Genomic DNA, 22,500 nt, shown 5'->3' with positions numbered 1-22,500 from the left:
AGGCCTATGCGTGGATATGAAAACTTTATCCAGTTCGTTGTTTGTTGCACGTGTCAGGTGTCAGGTGATATGACAGCGCGTTTACTTACCAGAAACAAGATACGGTTTGGATATCATGCATTTTTATCAGGTTTAGCTTACTTTATTTTGTTAAGTTAGGTGAAATACACAAACATTTGCCACAGTCACCATGAAAGGAAATAGACCCTGACATGATACTTGCATGTAGTGTGTATCATTTCATTGGTGACTGAAAATGCACTTAGCAGTGATTTCACTGATTAGGAATATTTAATATTGCATTTTAAAAGGTTATATTAATAGGTATTGATATTATACATCAGTTAACAAGAACGAGGTTGCAAAACCTCAAGTAGTCACACTCATTAGAATTTCAAAACTTATAATTTTTGGTGAGATAAGAGAAGTTTTATTCATAACTGGCTGGGGTTAAGGCTAAATTGCCTGAACAAGTTCATAATGGCTTAACAAATATATAGAAGCTACTTGCCTGGCTAATTACAGAACAACTGCCATCCTAGTTTTGGTACAGGTGCTCACAAGTAAAGATGAATATTTTCTGGTAGGAAGAGCTGTTAGCTGCTGAATTTCAGTCATGTTCGGTTGATGAGAAGTTTTCATTTATTTACCTTCCTTAAGTATGAAGGTGAGTAGTTATTCTAGACCTTTACTATCATTGTAAGGTTTATATGCCTTGTGGTTTCCATTTGGAATGGAAATGCTATATTGAAAAGAATATTCATAAGTATACAATCATAAAATTGTAGGTACAAGTTGATATTTACATTAGAAAGTGAATTATTGGATGTGCTTGATATTAGGCAAGTAAAATGTAGTAATTGGAAATCCACTGGTTGTGTTTGATAATATTTAATGAGTGACTCATATATGTGCTGCATTATTTGCTTTAGAATTGTTTGTATCTCTCTCTCTCTCTCTCTCTCTCTCTCTCTCTCTCTCTCTCTCTCTCTCTCTCTCTCTCTCTCTTTCATTTGCTATATATATATATATATATCTCTCTCTCTCTCTCTCTCTCTCTCTCTCTCTCTCTCTCTCTCTCTCTCTCTCTCTCATTTGCTATATATATATATATATATATATATATATATATATATATATATATATATATATATATATATATATATATAAACTAGTTTCTTGGAATTTCCTCATTGTTGTAGTGGCAGAAGTCTTCACTGGCTGCTCTTGAGATACCTCATTTGTTCATTGCACCAGTCCAGCACTCCCCATCCCTCCCTCCTAGGATCCTGTAAAATCGTATACTATGTTATCTGTCCTCATGTACATCTTTGGCAAGAAGTAATGCTACATATTTCAAAGTAATTGGTGTTGTAGTGAACTTTGATTTATTAAATGAGAAAAGAGGAATATTATTGTGTCATGAATTAAAGTTAATGAAAAAAAATCTGTGTTCCTTTTCTCATTCTTTCTTGTTTTCTTTAGATTATGTATGCATTTTTTTCTATGACAAAATTCTCTTGGAAACCATTTAGACTGAATCTCATAATTGATTTGCAAGGAAATTGTAGGGGTTTGTGGCTCAGATCAGAATTTAGTTTTTAGCACATTTAGTAGATGTTATTAGATTTTTTGTTTATTACTGTCTCTTACATTTCCTTTGGGAATACTTAAATCTTTTCTTGGTTATGGGTTTCTTGTAAATATTCTAGTCTAACAAGTAAAATAATGAAAATATGTTTGTGTATGCATGGGTATATGCATTTTATTAATGATTTCTCAATAAATATTGGAAACGCAGAAATAACAAGACTGATCTGATGTCATGTTGATCGTGCAAGAAGACATCAGTTAAGGTTACCACACACTACACGTCACATCACGCCTCATGTATAATGTGATATGGAAGAAATTGGTGCCTTATATAGATAAACTATTCCAGGGACCACTTTTACCACGGCCATCATGTGCAGGGATCCTTCCTGTACTCTCTCTCTCTCTCTCTCTCTCTCTCTCTCTCTCTCTCTCTCTCTCTCTCTCTCTCTCTCTCTCTCTCTCTCTCTCTCTCTCTCTCTCTCTCTCTCTCTCTCCTCTCCTCTCCTCTCCTCTCCTCTCCTCTCTCTCTCTCTCTCTCTCTCTCTCTCTCTCTCTCTCTCTCTCTCTCTCTCTCTCTCTCTCTCTCTCTCTCTCAAGTGAAGTGAGGAAAATGTGATGATGATGAGAACAATAGAGGTGCACATTGCATACATTGTTATTGTATAGGATGGTGACTATTGTAGCTGTATCAAAATTTTAATATCTTGAATACTGATGTCAGTGCTCATTTATTATAATACACATATACATATAAACTTTCCTTCTTAACCTTTTTTCCCTTTTTTGACATATATGGTAGCTATACTGTAGTTAGTCCCTGGCACATTGCATACCAAAGGACTTGAGTGGGAAGCAGAATGAGAAGCCTGTTTCTTTAACCTTATTTTCTTATTATTTGATAGAATATGTAGATGTTTTCAAATGTTTCTTAATTTTCTGGTGCTGCAGACAGAATCGATCATTGTAGAAGTTAGTATTTTACTGTTTACATTCCTCGAGACAGAGCGTGGTTCTTATTATAGCTCTTTTGACATATGGCTGCTATGAAAGATTTATAAGTAGTGGGGATTGTAAAAGTAAATAATAACTACTGGATAGGTTTTCAGTGAGGCTACAGGTGGAGTGATTGTGAGTATGCTAATGTCACCTAAATGCCTTGTGTGTAGCTTTAAAAGGGCTAAAATTAATGTTATGTGACAAGCTACTCACTGACTTATAATGTAGCTGACTGATGTAGAAGATTGGTGGTGTAATGGTAGTTTTACTTGACTCACAACCAAGGGTCCAAGATTCGAGTCTTCAGTCAGGTGTAGAGAATTTGATCTCGTCTCCTTTCATGCTGTAGGTAACCCGTGTTCACCCAGCAGAGGACAGGTATGGGATATAATCAGAAGAGTTGTGTCCTTACAATCTGGCAGTCCTATAAGATACCTTAAGCCAGCGTGAGATGGTATACATACAGCCCCACCAACTCTGCTAACTATTCATGAAGGCTTTTGTCCTGCAATGGGGTAATGTAGGCTGACGATGGGTGTAATGACCATAATTGGACATTGCCTTAGTGGATCAATATTAGGAAGGATGATTTTGTTTGGTCTTGCTGTGAAATATCATGCCACTCATCTCTCTGTCTATTTCCCATTGTTCTATCTAGTATTATTGTGTTATGCTCTCTCTCTCTCTCTCTCTCTCTCTCTCTCTCTCTCTCTCTCTCTCTCTCTCTCTCTCTCTCTCTCTCTCTCTCTCTCTCTCTCTCTCTCTCTCTCTCTCTCTCTCTCTCTCTCTCTCTCTCTCTCTCTCTCTCTCTCTCTCTCTCTCTCTCTCTCTTTCTTTCTTTCAAGTTTCACAGGCGTGTAGGCAGGCTGATGTTGCTGGTTTTTGTGTGGATTGTGTGGGAACCAGTACATACATACATGGGTATTTTTTATCCACTGTTCTCATGGTGAACATATGAAATACATACACTGTCACTGTCTTGGCTTTAGGAAAACATGTAGAGATTAGTTCTCTCTCTCTCTCTCTCTCTCTCTCTCTCTCTCTCTCTCTCTCTCTCTCTCTCTCTCTCTCTCTCTCTCTCTCTCTCTCTCTCTCTCTCTCTCTCTCTCTCTCTCTCTCTCTCTCTCTCTCTCTCTCTCTCTCTCTCTCTCTCTCTCTCTCTCTCTCTCTCTCTCTCTCTCTCTCTCTCTCTCTCTCTCTCTCTCTCTCTCTCTCTCTCTCTCTCTCTCTCTCTCTCTCTCTCTCTCTCTCTCTCTCTCTCTCTCTCTCTCTCTCTCTCTCTCTCTCTCTCTCTCTCTCTCTCTCTCTCTCTCTCTCATATTTTCCATGTATGTATGTGTGTGTCCATTGAATTGGGTTTGTGAGGATTATAGTTATCAGTAATTCCACACACAGATGCTTATGTTGTGACGCAGCACGGTGGCCATCATATTCATGAATGTAGATAGCCCATGAGGATTATTGTGTAATAGTCCCATGGGTAAAGAGGAGTGCATTAATTGTTTGGCACCTCACCTAGTTTCATACATACATTAAATAGATAATGAATATGGTTACGGTCTTAACTTTCCCATGGTTAATTGTTCAAGGCAATGTGAGTACAGACATATGGGAACAACACTTTATTCTGCCTTATTTTGGTGTTATAATTACATAGTGGACTTTCTCCCTGTGGTTTTGTGTTGGGTGGTCATTATAAAAATGTGAGGAAAAGTGGAATGATACCAGCATAGGGTTTTCTGCAAGGATTAGTGCTTCTCTTCTGCAGTGTTGCATCACCAGTGAGCAGCTCAATGAGGGAAAGTGTTTTGTGATAAGTTTCTGTATTTTCTCAGCCACTAGAGCTGTGGGAGATGTCACTTGCAAAACGTGTTTTGTTTAGAGTGTTTTTATTTATCAAGTCTTTTATTGCCTAGCCAGTGTGTCCATAATAGGAATTTTCATCATCAAGCTTTATTTTTACTCCTGTGATGCCAGTAAGGGCAGTTTTTCTGTTGTTTATCTTTCCTAATTTGTTCCATATGGACAAACTTTTCATATCAATGAGCCTGTCTTCACTTAACAAATGTATTAATACCAGGTACTGTTCATTTTCATTCAAAACCTAAATTTCTTCTTTTGAGCTTCTTGGAATGTTTCTCTGTTATTTATTTCATTTCATAACATCAGATCTTACATTTTCTTTGAGTTATGTATATTAATGCTCAGTACTTTTTATTGCCAGAATTCAGTAAGATGAAAATGTGGATCATAATTAAGTTAAAAGCAAATGAGGACCCTCGAAGAGAATATTAAAGGTCAGGAGAGGGTCTCTTCCCTCTTAGAACAGGAGTGTGGAAATATCAGTACCTCTTCTTTTCCCACCATCACAATTGGAGATACAAATGGATGGCACAAGGAGGTGCAAAGCAAAGAAGAGAGAGAGAGAGAGAGAGAGAGAGAGAGAGAGAGAGAGAGAGAGAGAGAGAGAGAGAGAGAGAGAGAGAGAGAGAGAGAGAGAGAGAGAGAGCAACTGTATGCCATTCCACATCAAAAGTGTTGCCAAAGTTTGAAAAGGAGTTAAAATTTAGTTACTGAGATTCATTCTAAGGCCATTTATTGGAGATGAAAAGGAACTTTAAAGGGGATAAAAAAGCACTATGCTGCTTCTCATTGAAAGTCAAAATAGGTAGGCAGAGTTAAATAAAATAAAAATAATTTCATGTTTCAGAGTTTTCTTATGACCATTTACAAGGGACTGGAAGAGGAGTTTCAATGTGAAAAAAAATTTATATAAATGAAAATAGATAAATAAATGAAATAAAATAGATAAAATGAAAATAGATGAATACATAAAAGAATAAATGTAGTAAAATTTGATAAAAAGATAAAAATAAAGTAATAAGAATACCAAATGTATTGAAACAAGGGTAAAAGAAAAAATAAAGTGTTATTTAGTGTATATAGTTTATAATAGAGATACTTCCTGATGCTTGTTAGAGTAGGAAAAAAAAAAAAAAGTAGGAGACTGGGGCATGACTTAACATCTTTTGATTTTTCTAATGGTCACATACCAAACTTACCGAAGGGATGATACAGGAAATGGATGTATGTATTAATTTGTGCATACATTTTCTGGGTGAGATATATCCTGTAAGGTTTAGTTAGAGTTAAAAAAGTGGACCAGTTAACTGCTTCCATTTTATCCTGTGGCCATTTACTGAAGGTACTGAAAGAATGGCAGAGTGAAGTGGAATGTTTGTCAGTGTGTCCTTTTGATCCTTTTTTCTTTGGGAATTGGTGTCTCAGTGGGCTTTTCTTTTCTTCTTTCTTATAATTTTTGTTGTGGTTAGCCAGTATCCCTCTTATTTAAAACAATAGGAAAAAAATTATACATGGTTGTTGAAGTATATCCTTACCTGGGAATAGTGTGTTTTATACAATATAATGCCACATTTTATTATATTAGCGGAAGTTACTGAAGCTAGAGACCAGTTAATTACGTTCATATGAGAAGTTTTATTTTCTAGGAAGAACGATTTGTTGTAGAATGCAAGTTTTCATTTTCTTGGCAGAGTAATTAACTGTAAAATAAAAAAAAGAGTGTTTACATGAGGTCTTGTGTTGGTTGTAACTTTTCTTCTTGTCTCATGTGTTCCACTTATATATTTCCATTTTAATGTTTATTTATACTTTCAAACATCAAGAATTGTTGTTTGACTTCTAGATTTACACCTGACTAAGTGAAGATGATTATGGAATGTGAAATAACTGAGTGCTCTGGGAATACTGAAATAATACAGCATGAAATAATACAGCATAATAGACCATTATGTCACAGTGATACAAATTGTTTAGGAGACAGTGGGCATTACTTGTACAGTGTGGTGGAGAATACTTAGAGAAAAGTCAACATTAGTGAAGAAGTTACAGAGGAGACAAGTGGGATTAATATGGGGTGGAGGAAATTGTTTAGAGAATAGATACACTTGGAGGGTAAAGGCATAAAAAAGAAATAGGGTAAATTTTAGAGGAGGCAGACTGCAATAGTTAGGGATGGAGGGAAATATTTGAAGAGAGACGGAGATAGATAGGGCAAAATTTGCACATTAAAGCAAAAGTAAAAGCTACGTAAGAAGATAGAATAAATTAAGGGACATGAAGTAATGATGTAGACTGGAGGAAAACATTCAGGAGAGAGAGAGAGAGAGAGAGAGAGAGAGAGAGAGAGAGAGAGAGAGAGAGAGAGAGAGAGAGAGAGAGAGAGAGAGAGAGAGAGAGATGTATGCTGGTAGTTCAAGTGAGAGAAGGAATCAGAGACTAGGAAGGTGAAAACTCAGAAAGGAAAGAGATCTTGGAGAGATGGAGAAATGGCAAAAAGGAGGAGGTCATAGGCAGAGAGAGAGAGAGAGAGAGAGAGAGAGAGAGAGAGAGAGAGAGAGAGAGAGAGAGAGAGACTTGCAAGGCAAAAGCTCAGAAAATAGAATGAGATATTGCAGATAGAGAAAGGAAGAGAGTAAAAGTGAGCAAGAATGGCAAAAAAAGGAGGTCATAGGCTTAACATGTAAGATTATGAAATGGCGACTTTACAGGGAAGTGACTGAGAGTGTGGGCAGCGGATTAATGGATTAACCGCCTCCCACTATACGAGATGCACCAGCGTGACTTGTGGATCTTGGGGTTATTTTTGTAATTCACCTCCTCTTTTTTTTTTATCTTTTTATTTGTATGTGTGTGTGTATGTAGTATGACTTGCAGGGTTTTTTTCTTTTTTCTTATACTGATGGTGATTTGTGCCTGTTGATATATGTGTGTATTCGTTTATTAATCAGTTTTTCTTTTTTGTTTTGTGTTTAGTTATTTATTATTTCAATTTGTTTCTTCAGTTATTGTTTTTTATTGTTGTTGGACTTACAAGGTTTTTTTGTTTATATAGTTTGCTGTCTTATTTTGTTTATTTATTTACTGTTTTATTTCTATTTATCTATTTACTTGCATATTCATTTATTAATCTTTTATTTTATTGTTATTTTTGTTTATATATTAAATTTTCCCATACTTATTTTCCTATCTATGTAGTTATTTCAGCACTGATTTCTGTTTTATTTATTTACTTTTTTTTTTTTATCATGCAAGTATGTGCGGAGAAAAGACAGCCAGATATGTAGAAAAAGCTTAACTTTCATTACAACTCATTTACTATTGTGTCCTCCTGTATGTGTTCTATGTATACATGTGTGTATGTATACCTGACACCTGTTCCCAAGATCTCTGCAGGAGGGAATGGCTGTGATAGGGTTCCTTGTTCCTCTGTGCAGCAGCTGACCACCCTACGAAATAGCAGCTCATGTGTTAGCTGGAGAATAGAAGGTTTTCACTCCATTCAAGACATGATGTGTGCTGCCCTCAGTTTCTTAAAGCCTGGTCTATTTCAAGGAAGGAGTATCAAGATATATTAGCAGTCATTACTATTTCCTTTATGCTAAGTCATAATTACATAGGCTTTTTATGTACTTTTTTGTAGCCTGTAAAAAAAATAAATAAAAAGTAAATAAAAGAGAGAAAGAAAAAAATAAGGATTGGTAGTAGGATTAAGTGTGGGGGATATGAGTAGTAGGATTATGTGTAAGGGATTAGAAAAATATTAGGCATGTGTAATGGGTGAAGGATTAGGTGTAAAAGATAATGAGGTGTAGGATTAGGTGTAAACTGTAAGGAATCAGAAAAGAAGTAGGTGTATGGGACAGGGAGTAGATTAAGTGTAAAGGATAATGAGAAGTATAATTAGATACTGGGGATGAGAAGGATTAGTTAGACATCATGGGTGTTAGATTAAATTTAATGTAGAAAAGTAAGATTAGATGTAGAGTATGAGTTTACACTACCCATTAAACAAATGCCATAGAGGCAAACAGGGATTAGAGGTCAGGAAGGGAGGATCATAGGATTCGATAGGGACAAAAGTAGGATTAGGTGTAAAGTATTAGAGTTTACATTACCCATCAACAGGTGTCATAGAGGTGGACAGGGAATAGAGATCAAAAAGAGAAGATTCTGGATTGTAGATAATAAAAATAGGATTAGTGTAAAATATTAGAGTTTACATTACCTATATATTACCCATACATTACCTGTCAACAAGTATCATAGAGGTGGAGTGGGAATAGAGAAGAAGAAGGACTGGAGATGTATAAAATAAGAGTAGGTGCATGATATGAGTGTATCATATCATGTGGGCATTTTTTTTAATAGATTTTTGTTGCCCTTGGCCAGTATCCTTCCTACATAAAAAAAAAAAAAAAAAAAAAAAAACATTACCCCATACATTAGCTATCAACAGGCGTAGGTGGACAGAGAATAGAGGGCAAGAGGGAACAAGAAGGAATTATTCTTCAATCTGAGAATAAGAATATCAGAAGACCAGCTGATGACACAAAGCAGCTCCTGAGACTATTAAGCTAAAGGGGAGCATGTGGTACAGCTTGATGATATTACAAAGAGCATGGAAATGGAGAGACATAGTTAAAAGGCATGTTGTATACCTGAAAAAGCAAGGAAGTTAATAATAATAATAACGATGATAGTGATAATGGTAATATTAGTGATTTAGTTTTCACCTGAAGGCATAGACATATTAACAGAACAAAGAAGAAAAACAAACAAACTCTGGGAATACTATAAAGCTGATAAATGTAGATATGTTAAGGAAGTATAGATAAAAACTACTAGCACTAGAATTTAAAACAGTTGTAATAACACTGTGCATACAACATGAAACAAGTAGAACAATATCAGATTGCAAGCTAAAATGGAGCTCTGTGCAGGTAATATGTAGGATGTAATGCTGTATGTATCAACAGAAATGTGTGCTGTTCGTACAAATGTAGGTTACTTCCATGTGGAGGTAGAGAAAAGGAGACAACACAATATGCACAGAAAGCAGCAATATTTGATTTACATATTATTTATTATTTATCTATTTATTTATTTATTTAGCTATTTATTTTATTATTTAGTTACAAATTAATTAATCTTCGATAATCTATTTGCTTATTTTATATTCAAGTCCCTGGCTTACTTTCACGCATGCAAATAATGAGAGAGAGAGAGAGAGAGAGAGAGAGAGAGAGAGAGAGAGAGAGAGAGAGAGAGAGAGAGAGAGAGAGAGAGAGAGAGAGAGAGAGAATTTTATGTGGAAGGGACTTTTGTGTAGTTTTTGCCCTTTGGTTATGAGCTAAGGGAATAAGACAGCAAAGATAAAGAAAAAAAGAAAGGAAGTTGTATTGTGCAGTCATATATTTATAATAATAATAATAATAATAATAATAATAATAATAATAATAATCACCATCATCATCATCATCATCATCATCATCATCATCATCATCATCATCATCATCATCATCATCATCATCATCATCATCATCATCATCAGTCTGCATGAGTCTACTGCAATACAAAGATCTCTTCCAATAGTTATGAAGGAGGGTTAAGCCACACCTCATCACACTGGCTTGGAGCATTTGTAGCAGGATGGCAGAGGTGTTGGATTGTAAGGTCACAGTTCCTGGGGTTACATCTCGTACCTATTCTTTGCTGGACGAACATAAGCTGCAATGTGAAAGGAGACAAGCCAAGCGGCCTCCACTTAGCCTGAGATTCAAACCAGCCACTTTGTCATGAATCTGGGGCACTTACCACTTCACCATTTGGAATACTATATTATGTGTGTAAATATTTAAGTGCCAGTCCCTCTACCTTTACAGCCAAATGTCACACCAAGATTGAAATGTTACATAAGGCAGTGTGGGTAGACATAGAGTAGACATGCAGGTGAAAAGTTAGGATACTGTTGCCCATATTAATTTCATGCATGTTTTTCTTGTTAATCTCAGCATGTAACATCTGTCATACCTGTGTTGAATCTTAATGAGGCTGGATGAGGTGGGATATTATCTGTGAAGGCTGAAAGAAGACTTATTTCACTTATTCTCTCTCTCTCTCTCTCTCTCTCTCTCTCTCTCTCTCTCTCTCTCTCTCTCTCTCTCTCTCTCTCTCTCTCTCTCTCTCTCTCTCTCTCTCTCTCTCTCTCTCTCTCTCTCTCTCTCTCTCTCTCTCTCTCTCATTCTTTGCAGTTTTGGATCTTTTCTCTAATGCTCATCTTTCTTATACCTTCCCCCATACTTTATCACCAGGCCTTCAATGATTTATCTATCAGTTACCTAGTTACAATCATCCTCCACACACTGTCACCAGGTCTTCAGGTATCCATGTAGTATTCAGTTCTAGCACACAGGGTTTGAGTCAAGTTTGCATTATTCTGATTATACAACTCATTTTGACTAACTTAACATGGTCATAGATCCTCCATACACACATTATCTTTCCAGGCTCAGAATGGAAGGTTAGGAAAGAGGACATAGATGCTGAACATACTCACAAATAGTTAATGTAGATAGTTAGAAAGAGTGAGAGATGATTAGATGAGAGTGTGAGAGAGAGGTGTAAAAACAGGTGTTACTTTGAAAGGCAGTGAGAGGATTAGTTTGTGGAAAGAGTTATAAAAGCAAGGGATAATTAAAGGAATGTGTGGGCCTGAAGAAGGTAAAAAGTAGGGGGAAAGACCAAGAAAGGGATGGAGAGGTTAAGAGAAGTGCTGGATTCTGAGGCCTAAGGATCCAGAATGGAGAAATTAGTGAATGGAATAGAGAGAGTAGGAGGGATAAAAATTTGTAGGGACTTATTGAACATTTAAATGATTGATAGATATATTGATTTACTATTCCAGAGAGAGAGAGAGAGAGAGAGAGAGAGAGAGAGAGAGAGAGAGAGAGAGAGAGAGAGAGAGAGAGAGAGAGAGAGAGAGAGAGAGAGAGAGAGAGAGAGAGAGAGAGAGAGAGAGAGAGAGAGAGAGAGAGAGAGAGAGAGAAACTTTATATATGTACTACTCTTACATACATACACAAATACATGATGAATATTGCTAAAAGATGCAGTCATAGTTGAGAGAATGTTAGGAGGAACAAAATACAAAATTAATGAAACATAAAACTGTAGAATGCAACAAAATTGTGTGAATGGAAATGAAAGCTGAGTGAATCTGTAGGTAAAGGTTTAATTAATTTATGTTTATTTATTTCCTTTTTGTGGTTAGTTTCCATGTTATCTTTTCTGTTTTGTTCAGATGCCACCCAACATATAATACGGGAGAGAGAGATGAATATAGAACAAATAAGTATGTAAACAGATTATTATTGTTATTACAGTATAATTATTATGACAAGTGTAAATGTGTGGTGTCTTGTCTGGGCCACCCTGTGTAGGACTGCCAACCTAGTATACCTACATATAGACAGATTATTACTATTCATGTTCATTTATCAATATAGTGGCATAGTGCTATAGTTGTTAGTGCATTTGGTTGACCCCTAAGAATTCCCAGGTTAGAATTCTATGCCAGTCTGAGACAAAATGGGTCTTTCACACTGCAGCTTCTGTTCACCTGACAGGGGATAGGTATGGGGTGTTAGTCAAGGAGTGGTGACCTTGTAATGTGATGGGAGGGGAAGGGTGTGTGTGTGTGTGTGTGTGTGTGTGTGTGTGTGTGTGTGTGTGTGTGTGTGTGTGTGTGTGTGTGTGTGTGTGTGTGTGTGTGTGTGTGTGTGTGTGTGTGTGCAGTCAGAGAGAGAGAGAGAGAGAGAGAGAGAGAGAGAGAGAGAGAGAGAGAGAGAGAGAGAGAGAGAGAGAGAGAGAGAGAGAGAGAGAGAGAGAGAAAATACCATAATACTGCAAAAACTAGTGAGAAAAGCAACTTTACTACATGTGCTGATAAAAAAACAAAGCAAAGAATAAGAAAGTTAGTGTCGTTTTTAATTGTTTATTCATTGTATAGTCAGCAGGAATAAAAAAAAAAAAAAACTAGTAAAAATAGAAGAAAAAGGCTTCCATATTCAGTCTGGTAATAAAAAGCAAGGAATGTGAAGAGGTGAAAACTATTGAAATAATAAAGCTCGTGTCATTTTTAATTGTTTATTCATTGTGGTTTTGTTAAGAGTGACATTTGTTGTCTATATGTATGCTATTATACCATGCTGCCCTCCTTCCTACTCCCTGTGACCTTCAATGTTTGTTTGATAAGAATTGAATAGGCCCTTGGTGATAGTGTGTGTGTGTGTGTGTGTGTGTGTGTGTGTGTGTGTGTGTGTGTGTGTGTGTGTGTGTGTGCATTTGTCTAGTTGTATTTATTCATTCAGAGTGTACAGAGTTTAGGATATATTTTCGTAGTTCTGTCTCTATATCTGCATGTATCTAGTCTTTATCTCGGTGCACACTCCTTGCTCATATTAGTTTTTCATTTAATTTGTTCCAAGCTTCTATATGTTAATGGTGGAATCTCTCTCTCTCTCTCTCTCTCTCTCTCTCTCTCTCTCTCTCTCTCTCTCTCTCTCTCTCTCTCTCTCTCTCTCTCTCTCTCTCTCTCTCTCTCTCTCCTCTCTCTCTCTCTCTCTCCTCTCTCTCTCTCTCTCTCTCTCTCTCTCTCTCTCTCTCTCTCTCTCTCTCTCTCCTCTCTCTCTCTCTCTCTCTCTCTCTCTCTTTAAAATTAACAGTGAAATGTATTGATTGGTGACTGAAGATAAAAGGAAAAACTGAAAATTCAAATGAGATGCTTCCCTAATAAAAGTTTTTCCCTTATCACTAGTAGAATTCTTATATATTTGGCTTGTTCATCTTTTATTCATAGGTAGATGAACTGAAGAAAATGTCAAATACTCATAGCCAACACTAACAGTTACTTTTTACAAAGGAAATTTTGTGACATAATTACTGTACACTGTGGTCAAGAGACTGTTGCAGAAGTCACCTCAGTATTCCCTTGTTTACTGCATTGAGAGTGTTTTCACATTATAGGAGAGGAAAAAAAGTTTGGAATTACACCACAATTATCACCACAATTTTACTTATATTTTTGAAGTTCCGTTAATTAATTGTCACCATAATCTTACTTTGAGTTGGTGTACTTTTCTGTTTTCATTGTTACTACCGTTTATTGTGATAGTCGTGTAGATCTGTAACAATGGAAAACAATGATAATGACTGAAATTAATTTTGACCAGCATTGGAAAAAAAAAATCTTTGTTGTTTAATGGGATAGGGGAAAAAAGGGAAAATTAAGCATTACAAAATGTTTATATTCCTTAGAAGTACCTGACTGCTTTCACTATCTACATTAATTTATATTCATTAACTCATTGTCACCCAGCATCCAACCTTCATTAACATAACAGATAAGTATTATGTTGCGCCTCTTGCCTAACCTTCATATCTTCTCAGCCTCTGAATTTTTGAGATTATTATTGGCAGTGCTGCAATGATATCCTGTGCCTAATGTTTATGAATATGTGGTGTGATGTGTGCCCTGCTTTATACTGGTGTGTGAACCTGATTTGTTGGGGAGGTGATACATGTTGAAATCTGTGTGTTTTTCGTGGTTCTGAATGTCCTGTTTTGTTTTTCACTTCAAATTTTCCTTCTCTTTTTTTTTTTTTTTTTGCTGTTTTTTTTTTTTTTTGTCTAAGCTGCTTTTGTGGCGCAGGTGATGTGTGTTGAAATCTGTGAGTTTGCTTGTCATGGTGTCTTTGTGTATTTGTATGGCCTGTGATTTTTCTCTTTAAATTTTCCTTCTTTTTTGCTTATAGATATGTTTTTTTTTTTTGTCTAGTTAGTTTATTTCTTTTATAGTTGGTGTCATTGTGGTTGTTATCTAAAGTCATGCCTTGTTTAAGTGTGTTATTTGATTTCTGGTTAAGTATTTTCATCCCATTATGTTTTTGCTTGTGGTTTTTATGCTTTTGTTCCATTTTGTCTAGCCAGTTTTGTTCTTTTATATTTTCCCCCTTGTGTATTTTTGCTTTCAGTGATTCAGTTATTCAAAGTGTTTGTTCTGGAAGTTTAATATCTCTTTTTAATATTTTCTCCCTTTCTATTTTTACTTGTAGTTTTGTATTTTTTTTTAACCAGTTAAATTTCAGTTAAATTTCACTTAATAATAATTCCTTCTCTGTTTTTCCTTTTTCAAGAAAGTGCACTGTTTAATGTATGAGAAGAAAATTGCCTCCCTCATTATATTTAAGTTTAGAAAGTTTGTAAAAAGAGATCTTGTTCTTGGATAGCGTACATATTTTAAAGATTCTACAACACGAACATTGTTGGTAGTTTTGTACTTCTAACATGCATGCTTTTGAATATCATAGTACTTGCTGAACACTGACCACTGCACAGCCTTTTTGAAGTTACTGCAAACTCACCACCAAACATTTTCTCTGGCAAGGTGTGTGTGTGTGTGTGTGTGTGTGTGTGTGTGTGTGTGTGTGTGTGTGTGTGTGTGTGTGTGTGTGTGTGTGTGTGTGTGTTGGCTGTGGTAGTGTCAGGTGTACACTTTACAATGCACTGTATCTGTGTGATGTATACTGTGGTAAATGAAGTCAATCAGTTAATCAGTCAGTCACTAACCTTTCCCAGAAGAATTTTCCCATGAACATTGGACTCAAGATTTTCCTGAAAGATTATGTAGTTTTCTTTGATAGGTTAAGATAGATTTGGTAAAGTTAGGTTAGGGAAAGTTAGGTTTAATTAAATTAAATTAAATTAAATTAAATTAAATTAAATTTTATTTTATTTTATTTATTGACCTGCTCATTTATTTATTTATTTATTTTTTTCGCTGGATTTATCTGATTGACATGTCTGAATTATTGTATGTATTAATTTTGGTGTAAAGAAGTGTTGATATTTTTTTGCCATTCTTATTTGTACTGTTCATATATTTTTTTCATTTTCTCTGTCTTTCATTGCATTCTTAATTTATTTTTCTATTCTTAATTTCTCTCTATTGTTGTTGTTGTTGTTGTTGTTGTTGTTGTTGTTGTTGTTGTTGTTTCATCACCACCACCACCGCCACCACCACCGCAGAGGAGAGGAAGCTCCACACAGCATCCCGCGCCAGGGTGACTAATGAGGCAGGTGTCATTTCAGGGTGCAGCTCTTGTCCCCCTGCCAGAGAATAGGTTCACAGACTTAGTTACCGAGTTGCGACCTGCAGCAGCGTGGTGGGAATAGGTGTGTGTGTGTGTGTGTGTGCGTTTAAGAGAAACCAGATTAATGTTTTTCACACGTTTTGCTCTTGTTTTTGTTTTTCTTGTTCTTGGTCTTCCTTTTGTTGTTGTGTTGTTGTTGTTGTTGATGTTGTTGTTGTTGTTGTTGTTGTTGTTGTTGTTGTTGTTGTTGTTGTGTCATCATCATCATCGCACGAAAAAGAAGAAAAAAATACCACTCATTAAATACACTATACAGTAACTCGTTCAGCTATAGAACTTACACACTCAGAGAGAGAGAGAGAGAGAGAGAGAGTGTGTGTGTGTGTGTGTGTGTGTGTGTGTGTTTGTGTGGTGAAAAGATATTAATAGCGCAGGCAGGGTGGGTGACTCGAGCATTTTTCTTCAGAATTTAATACGCCTTGTATGGGTGCAGGGGAGCTTAGAATAGACCCACCCACGTGAGGTTATACGATTTGGTGCTATTTACAGAGGCCTGGAAACCCTTTACTCTATGTATTCTCTTTGTACTCCCCATAGCCGCCCGTGTTGCTTAGTACTGTGTTGGTAGGTCTTGTTAGGTGCTGTGTTTTCATGGTTGATGTGATTTACTACTGTGTGTGTGTGTGTGTGTGTGTGTGTGTGTGTGTGTGTGTGTGAATTCTGGTTGTTGTTTCGTGGAGTCTGTGGTAGAGTAGGTGGTGGTTGTTGTTGTTGTTGTTGTTGTTGTTGTTGTTGTTGTTGTTTTTGGTGGTGCGGTTGCTGTTGTTGTTGTTTTCTCAGACCATTCATCTTGCTTTCCCTTTCTTTTTTCTTTTACTTTCTGTTCCCTTGGATTATTTAATATCTCTTCCATCCTTTCTTTTCCATTCGTTTCGTTTTATCACTGTTTCTCCCCCTTTTTTTAATTCTTCCAAGTTTTTCCTTTTACTCTTCCAATTCCCTTTTTCTTTGCCTTTTTTTTTTCCGGAACTATCATCATCATCATCATCATCATCATCATACATACAAGCCATATCCTGAAACAGATACATCAGTACTTGCCCCTCTGAGGTTTGTTTATTCCTGCTTGTTTACACTGAACCAGCATCTAAATAAATGAGGTGGTGCGCTCCAGAGAGAGAGAGAGAGAGAGAGAGAGAGAGAGAGAGAGAGAGAGAGAGAGAGAGAAAGTATATGTTGCCTCGCTGAGTTCCGTTAAGTGATCTTTGGATATTTATTGGCGTGAATTGTTGTGTATTTTTATTTGTTTGTTTGTTTATTTATTTATTTATTTATTTATTTATTTATTTATTTATTGACACACGGGGATAAGTGATACAAAAAAGGTAAAGTTCTTATGGATGTTTTTTCCTTCTCCGTTTTATGTTGTGAATATTGAAATTCTTGTAATGCGTCTTTTTTTTTCTTATTTGTGTTTTATTTTCTAGTTCTAGTGTATTGATTTTTTTTTCGTTTTGTACCTTTTTATTTATTTATTTATTTTTTTTCTAATTTCAGTTTTATTGAAAATTTTTGTACTGTGCTTTTTATCTGTTATTCTTTTTTTTCTTTTTCTTTTTTCGTATTCCAAGGAGTATTGAATTTTTTTTTTCTATTGCACTTGTTTTTTCGCGTTTTGTTTGAGTCCATCGCGTATTGAAGATATTGTATTGCACTTTTTTTTTGTTATAAGTGTTTCTCTGTCCGCAATATACTGAAATTCTTGTACATATTGCAATTATTTCTTTTAGCCATTCGTGTTTAATCAATTTTATGCCACTTTTATTTCACTATTCATGGTATCACTTCATTCGACATAGTAAAATTTTGTATTGCATTTATTCCTTTTATTCATAAGCAGTACTACTCAATCCTACACTATACTAAATCCCCGTAGATGACACTCAATTCCCAACATTAACCCTCCTTCAGTAGTGTCAAGCCCCACAGTACGATGACTATGATATTTACAGGATGCGCTCTTTCGTTACGTCAGACCTTGAAATGTTAGCTGGTGTGGATAGGATAATATCGGCCGCGGGATGTGTGGACTCTAGTGTTGTCTGATTGTTGGTCCTGATAGTGTTTCCCCTCCGTTGCTTGTATAGGCGTGGTCGGAAGTGTAACCTTCTACCCGTCCAGCCCAGTTTAGGTTTTCTTTGCTCTCTCTCTCTGTCCTGAAATCTGCTGGGACAAAACTGGGATCTGGTTCCTAGGTTTTCTCTGTCTTTAGTACTCAGATCTCATGGTGGTTAAAAAAAAGAAAAATAGAGATGTTATCGCTATTTTTCTTTATCCTTCTCTCTCTATGTCCTCAAATTTGTTGGGACTTTACTTCACACAGTTGGGGATCTGGCTGTTAGGTTTTCTCTCTGTCTTTAGTACTCAAATTTAGTGCCGCTTTACCTCACAAAACTAGGAAACTGATTCTTAACTTTTTCTCATTTCTCTAGTCCTCAGATTTACTGCCACCTCACCTCACAAAACTAGGAAACTGCCTCGGGTTTTCTCTCATTTCTCTAGTCCTCAAATTTACCGCCACTTCACCACATAAAATTACGTAATTGATTATTAAATTTATTGATACTTTAAATCTCAAAACTAAACAAATGATTGCTAGTTTCCTCTCTCTCTCTCTCAGTCCTCAAATCTTACTGACTACCTCACAAAACTCGGGAACTGGTTTTGAGTATTCCAGAGGACTCGGCGAGGAAAAACGCAAAGCACTATGGGATTCAGTGCAGAATGTTATACTAGACTTTTGTTCATAACTGCATCGCCTCGCTTATGTACATGACAGACTGAGAGACACATTGTGGATTTTCTTTAGTACAGTTTTATTTATTTATTTTACGTTTTAATTCTCACTGTCTGTTGATGTGTTTGCTTCTGTCTGTCTGTCTGTCTGTCTGTCTGTCTGTCTTTTTTTGTCTGTCTGTCTTTCTTTTTTTTATTCTTTTGTTTATCTGTCTGTCGTTCTATCAGCCTGTCCCTGCTTGCCTTTTTCTTTCTTTTTTTTTCTTCCTTCCTTCCTTCCTTCCTTCCTTCCTTCCTTCCTTCCTTCCTTCCTTCCTTCCTTCCTTCCTTCCTTCTACCTGTTTTCCCTCCCCCACTCTCTCTCTCTCTCTCTCTCTCTCTCTCTCTCTCTCTCTCTCTCTCTCTCTCTCTCTCTCTCTCTCTCTCTCTCTCTCTCTCTCTCTCTCTCTCTCTCTCTCTCTCTCTCTCTGCCATTTGTTAATCCACGCCTCCCCACCCACATAAAAAAAAAAAAAAAAATCCAGAAGGTTTTCCCTCACATTTTTACTATGCCAACCTGCTCGTGGTATGAATGTGTTATCAGGGGGGGGGCAAGGAAAATTCAGTTATGCCTTCCATCAGTTAGTCTTCAAGGTACAGAAAGGGTTAGACTGGTAAAACACAGGTACTTATATTATATAGGGCAGTTTATTCGTCTATATATTGGTTATTGATTTGATGTATGGGTTTCTCTGTATTTTGATATGATTTTACTACTAAGGGTTATTGTAATTATTGTTTTTCTTGTTTTTCTTGTTTTTTTTTTTTATATCTCTCCCGTTGCTGAGTTCATTTTTATCCGTCTGCTGTATTCAGTTGTGTTTTTTCTGTCTTGTTTAGTTGTGTTCCTCCGTCATGTTCTATTCATACCTTCCATTTATATTCATTTGCGTTCCTCGCTATTGTATACATTCTGTCTATCGTTGTCATTCATTGTATTCGTTGCTTCGTTTTCTTTCTTCCATTGTATTCGTTGTCTCTATCCATCTTCGTTATATTCGCCCTGTCCTTATCCCTCTCCTCTGTTATGCTCCTTCTGTCTCTTTTCCTCTCCATTCTAGTATTCATTCTGTCTATCCTTTTCTCATATCCAATTATTCATTCTGTCTCCGTCCTCCTCTTCCCACCCCTCCCTTCCCGTCAAGCTCAGTGTATCCGGATGTATGCTCCTATCATGTTCAGTGTGCTGCTGTGTCGGTCCATCATATTCAGTATCTTTTGCATATCCCTTCACCAAAAAATCTTGTGTGTACTGTACTTGTAATTTCCTGTCGCTGCCCAAAGCCTCTTAGCGATGTGTTACAGACTTCTCCATTTTTTTTTATTTATTTATTTATTTTTTTTCCTTCTGTACACACACACACACACACACACACACACACACACACACACACACACACACACACACACACACACACACACACACACACACACACACACACACACACACACACACACACACACACACACACACACAGACGGAGATCTAGTGTGTGTGTGTGTGTGTGTGTGTGTGTGTGTGTGAAGTTTACGTTGAAGTATCAGGATGTTTTCAAATGGAATAGACTCCGTAATCATGTTGTCAGTAGCGATTTACAAGGGCGCCTTTTAAAAGAAGATTGTATATAGTTACGGATAGGGATGGGATGGTGGGCACTTGGCTACGTGTGTTTTATATACAAGGACTGCCATGGGTAGACTTACTGGCCTCTAGCTGTTTGTTCTTGTTTTCTTGTTCTTTCGATATATTTTTCTCACTTTTGCTGTGTCTTGCTTATTTTGTTTATTTGTTTATTTATTTATTTTACCGGTTTCTTGTAGTTTGTCTAATTTTCTTGTTCGTATGATGTCTTTTCTCCCTTTAAAAATGCGTTACCTGTTTGTTTATTTATTTATTTATTTATTTATTTATTTATTTATTTATTTATTTATTTATTTATTTATCTATTTATTTATCTTCCAGAACTATAACCATTCTTTCTGCCTATTGGTCCCGTTTAGGAAGGGTGTGTGTATTTCATTCATCTCTGTATTACAAGATTTAAAGACGTTTTTGTATGATCCTTGTCAATAGTGCAAGATTTAATAGCGTCTCCATATCATCCATCTCACCAGTGCAAAATTTAAGGGGTGTTCATTAAATCCATCTCTCTACTGGAAGAATTTAGAGGTGGTTTTGGATAATATCTCTGTAATGCGCAAGATTTGATAGTGTTTAACGGTGTGTTTCTTTCGTCCATCAACGTAATGCAAGATTTTAAGGGTGCTTTCATATCATCCCTTCTAATAGTCAAGATTTAGCGGTGCTTGTATTTTTTATCCAACTCTACAATGCAAGATTTAAGGAAATATTCGTTTTATCCACCTCTGTAATACAAGACTTTTTTCTTTTTCATCCATTTCTACAGTGCAAGATTTTGGATAATTAGTCTCTGTAATGCGAGAATAGAGGATTTTCTTTTTTTCTTTTATCCATTGTTATTATGCCAAAAAAAATTAAGACTTTGTGGTGGCCTCTTGCAGTTTCCTTTATGTTCTTATGTTATGTTCTATTTCATCCAGGTTTACAGTGCAAGATTTAACTCCATCCTTTAAACTTTGGTGTGGTGTACTTTCCACAGACTCTCCCTCCTCCAGGTGACTCGAAGGCTGCCGATAAATGAGAGTATTGAGGAAGTAGATTGACATTTCCTTTGCTGTGTGTGTGTGTGTGTGTGTGTGTGTGTGTGTGTGTGTGTGTGTGTGTGTGTGTGTGTGTGTGTGTGTGTGTGTGTCTTTCCTTACGTAATTCACCTGGCTTTGTTGATTTTGTTAGTGTTTTGTTAGTCGTTTTAATTTTTTTTTCTCGACTTTCTTTTTCAATATCCTTTCTCTCTAATCCTTATCCGCTTTTATGGCCTCGATTGGTCTTTTAGTCAGGTAAAGTGTTTGTTTGTTTGTTTGTTTTATCTAGGAGAGGTATTGGCCGAGAGCAACGAAATATATATGTAAAAAAAAAAAAAAAAATGTCCCACTGAGATGCTAGTCATACACGTAAATATATATATATACAAAAACGTAAATATATATATACAAAAACTCGTATTTGTATTAATCTCTCCACTGGTATACCCATCTTGTCATCTCTTCACTCTATACGATTATATACAATATCTCAACATACAGTAGCCCAAAGCTGTTCCTCATTACACCTGTATACAAAAAAAAAAAAAAAAGAAAAAAAAAGCGTGGATATGTTTACCGCCTGTATACATATCCCGTGTGTGTGTATGTATGTATGTATGATTGTATGCATATGTATGTATGTATGTATATTTCTGTGTGTGCTTGCGTGTGTATGTTTTGTATGTAGGTGTGTATTTTTCCTGCTGATCCTATTTTCTTTTTCTTTTTATTTCTTTTTATTTATCTATTTATTTTTTCTTCCATCTCTTTGGCTCATCTTGCAGGATTTCAAGGCGTTTTTTTTCCTGTTATATCTTGTACGTGACACCTTTTCAGCCACTTGCATAAGGCTCCTATCTTTTATGGACTTTTATTTATTTATTTGTTTATTTGTTTATTTATTTATTTATTTATTTATTTGTTAGACTTTTCTCCCACGCTGACGCCCATCCCTTCCACTTCCCTTCAGCTCGTCGCCACACGCATCACCTTGCCATTACACTACACACCACCTCAAGGTCTTCTCTTATCACGTGTAATGAGTGTTTATCTGTTGCTTCAATTTTTTTCTTTCTTTTTTCTTTCTTTTTCTATTTTTTTTTTGCTTTCTGTTTTTCTTGCTGTATTCTTGTTTCCTTTTTTCTTTCTTGCGCTTTTCCTTCTTGTTTTCTTTTTTTTCTTTCTTTCTTTCGTTACGTGCCGGGATGATTGGCTAAGGGGAAAAATAAATATATAAATGACTGAATAAAAATGTGAAAGTGCAAATATGAATAAGTAAAGTGAAACAAAATAAGAACGAAGACAACTTAACTCTTGCATTAGTGAGATGGACAGAATGAGGGATGAGAATGAATAGAAACCTTTGTACAGCGAGGCCCGAGGAAGCATACATTAC

The 22,500-nt window shown here is 36.1% G+C and overlaps 1 protein-coding gene across 5 annotated transcripts in view; it reads left to right on the top strand.

Annotated features, from left to right (window-relative positions):
• The window catches only part of LOC135109177 (protein tramtrack, beta isoform-like), a 198,878-nt gene that overhangs the window by 69,287 nt on the left and 107,091 nt on the right, over window positions 1–22,500 (top strand). The gene's annotated exons all lie outside the window — the stretch shown is intronic.

The sequence above is a fragment of the Scylla paramamosain genome, chromosome 18, assembly GCF_035594125.1.
Source record: "Scylla paramamosain isolate STU-SP2022 chromosome 18, ASM3559412v1, whole genome shotgun sequence".
Taxonomy (NCBI): domain Eukaryota; kingdom Metazoa; phylum Arthropoda; class Malacostraca; order Decapoda; family Portunidae; genus Scylla; species Scylla paramamosain.
This window is presented reverse-complemented; position numbering and strand designations above follow the sequence as displayed.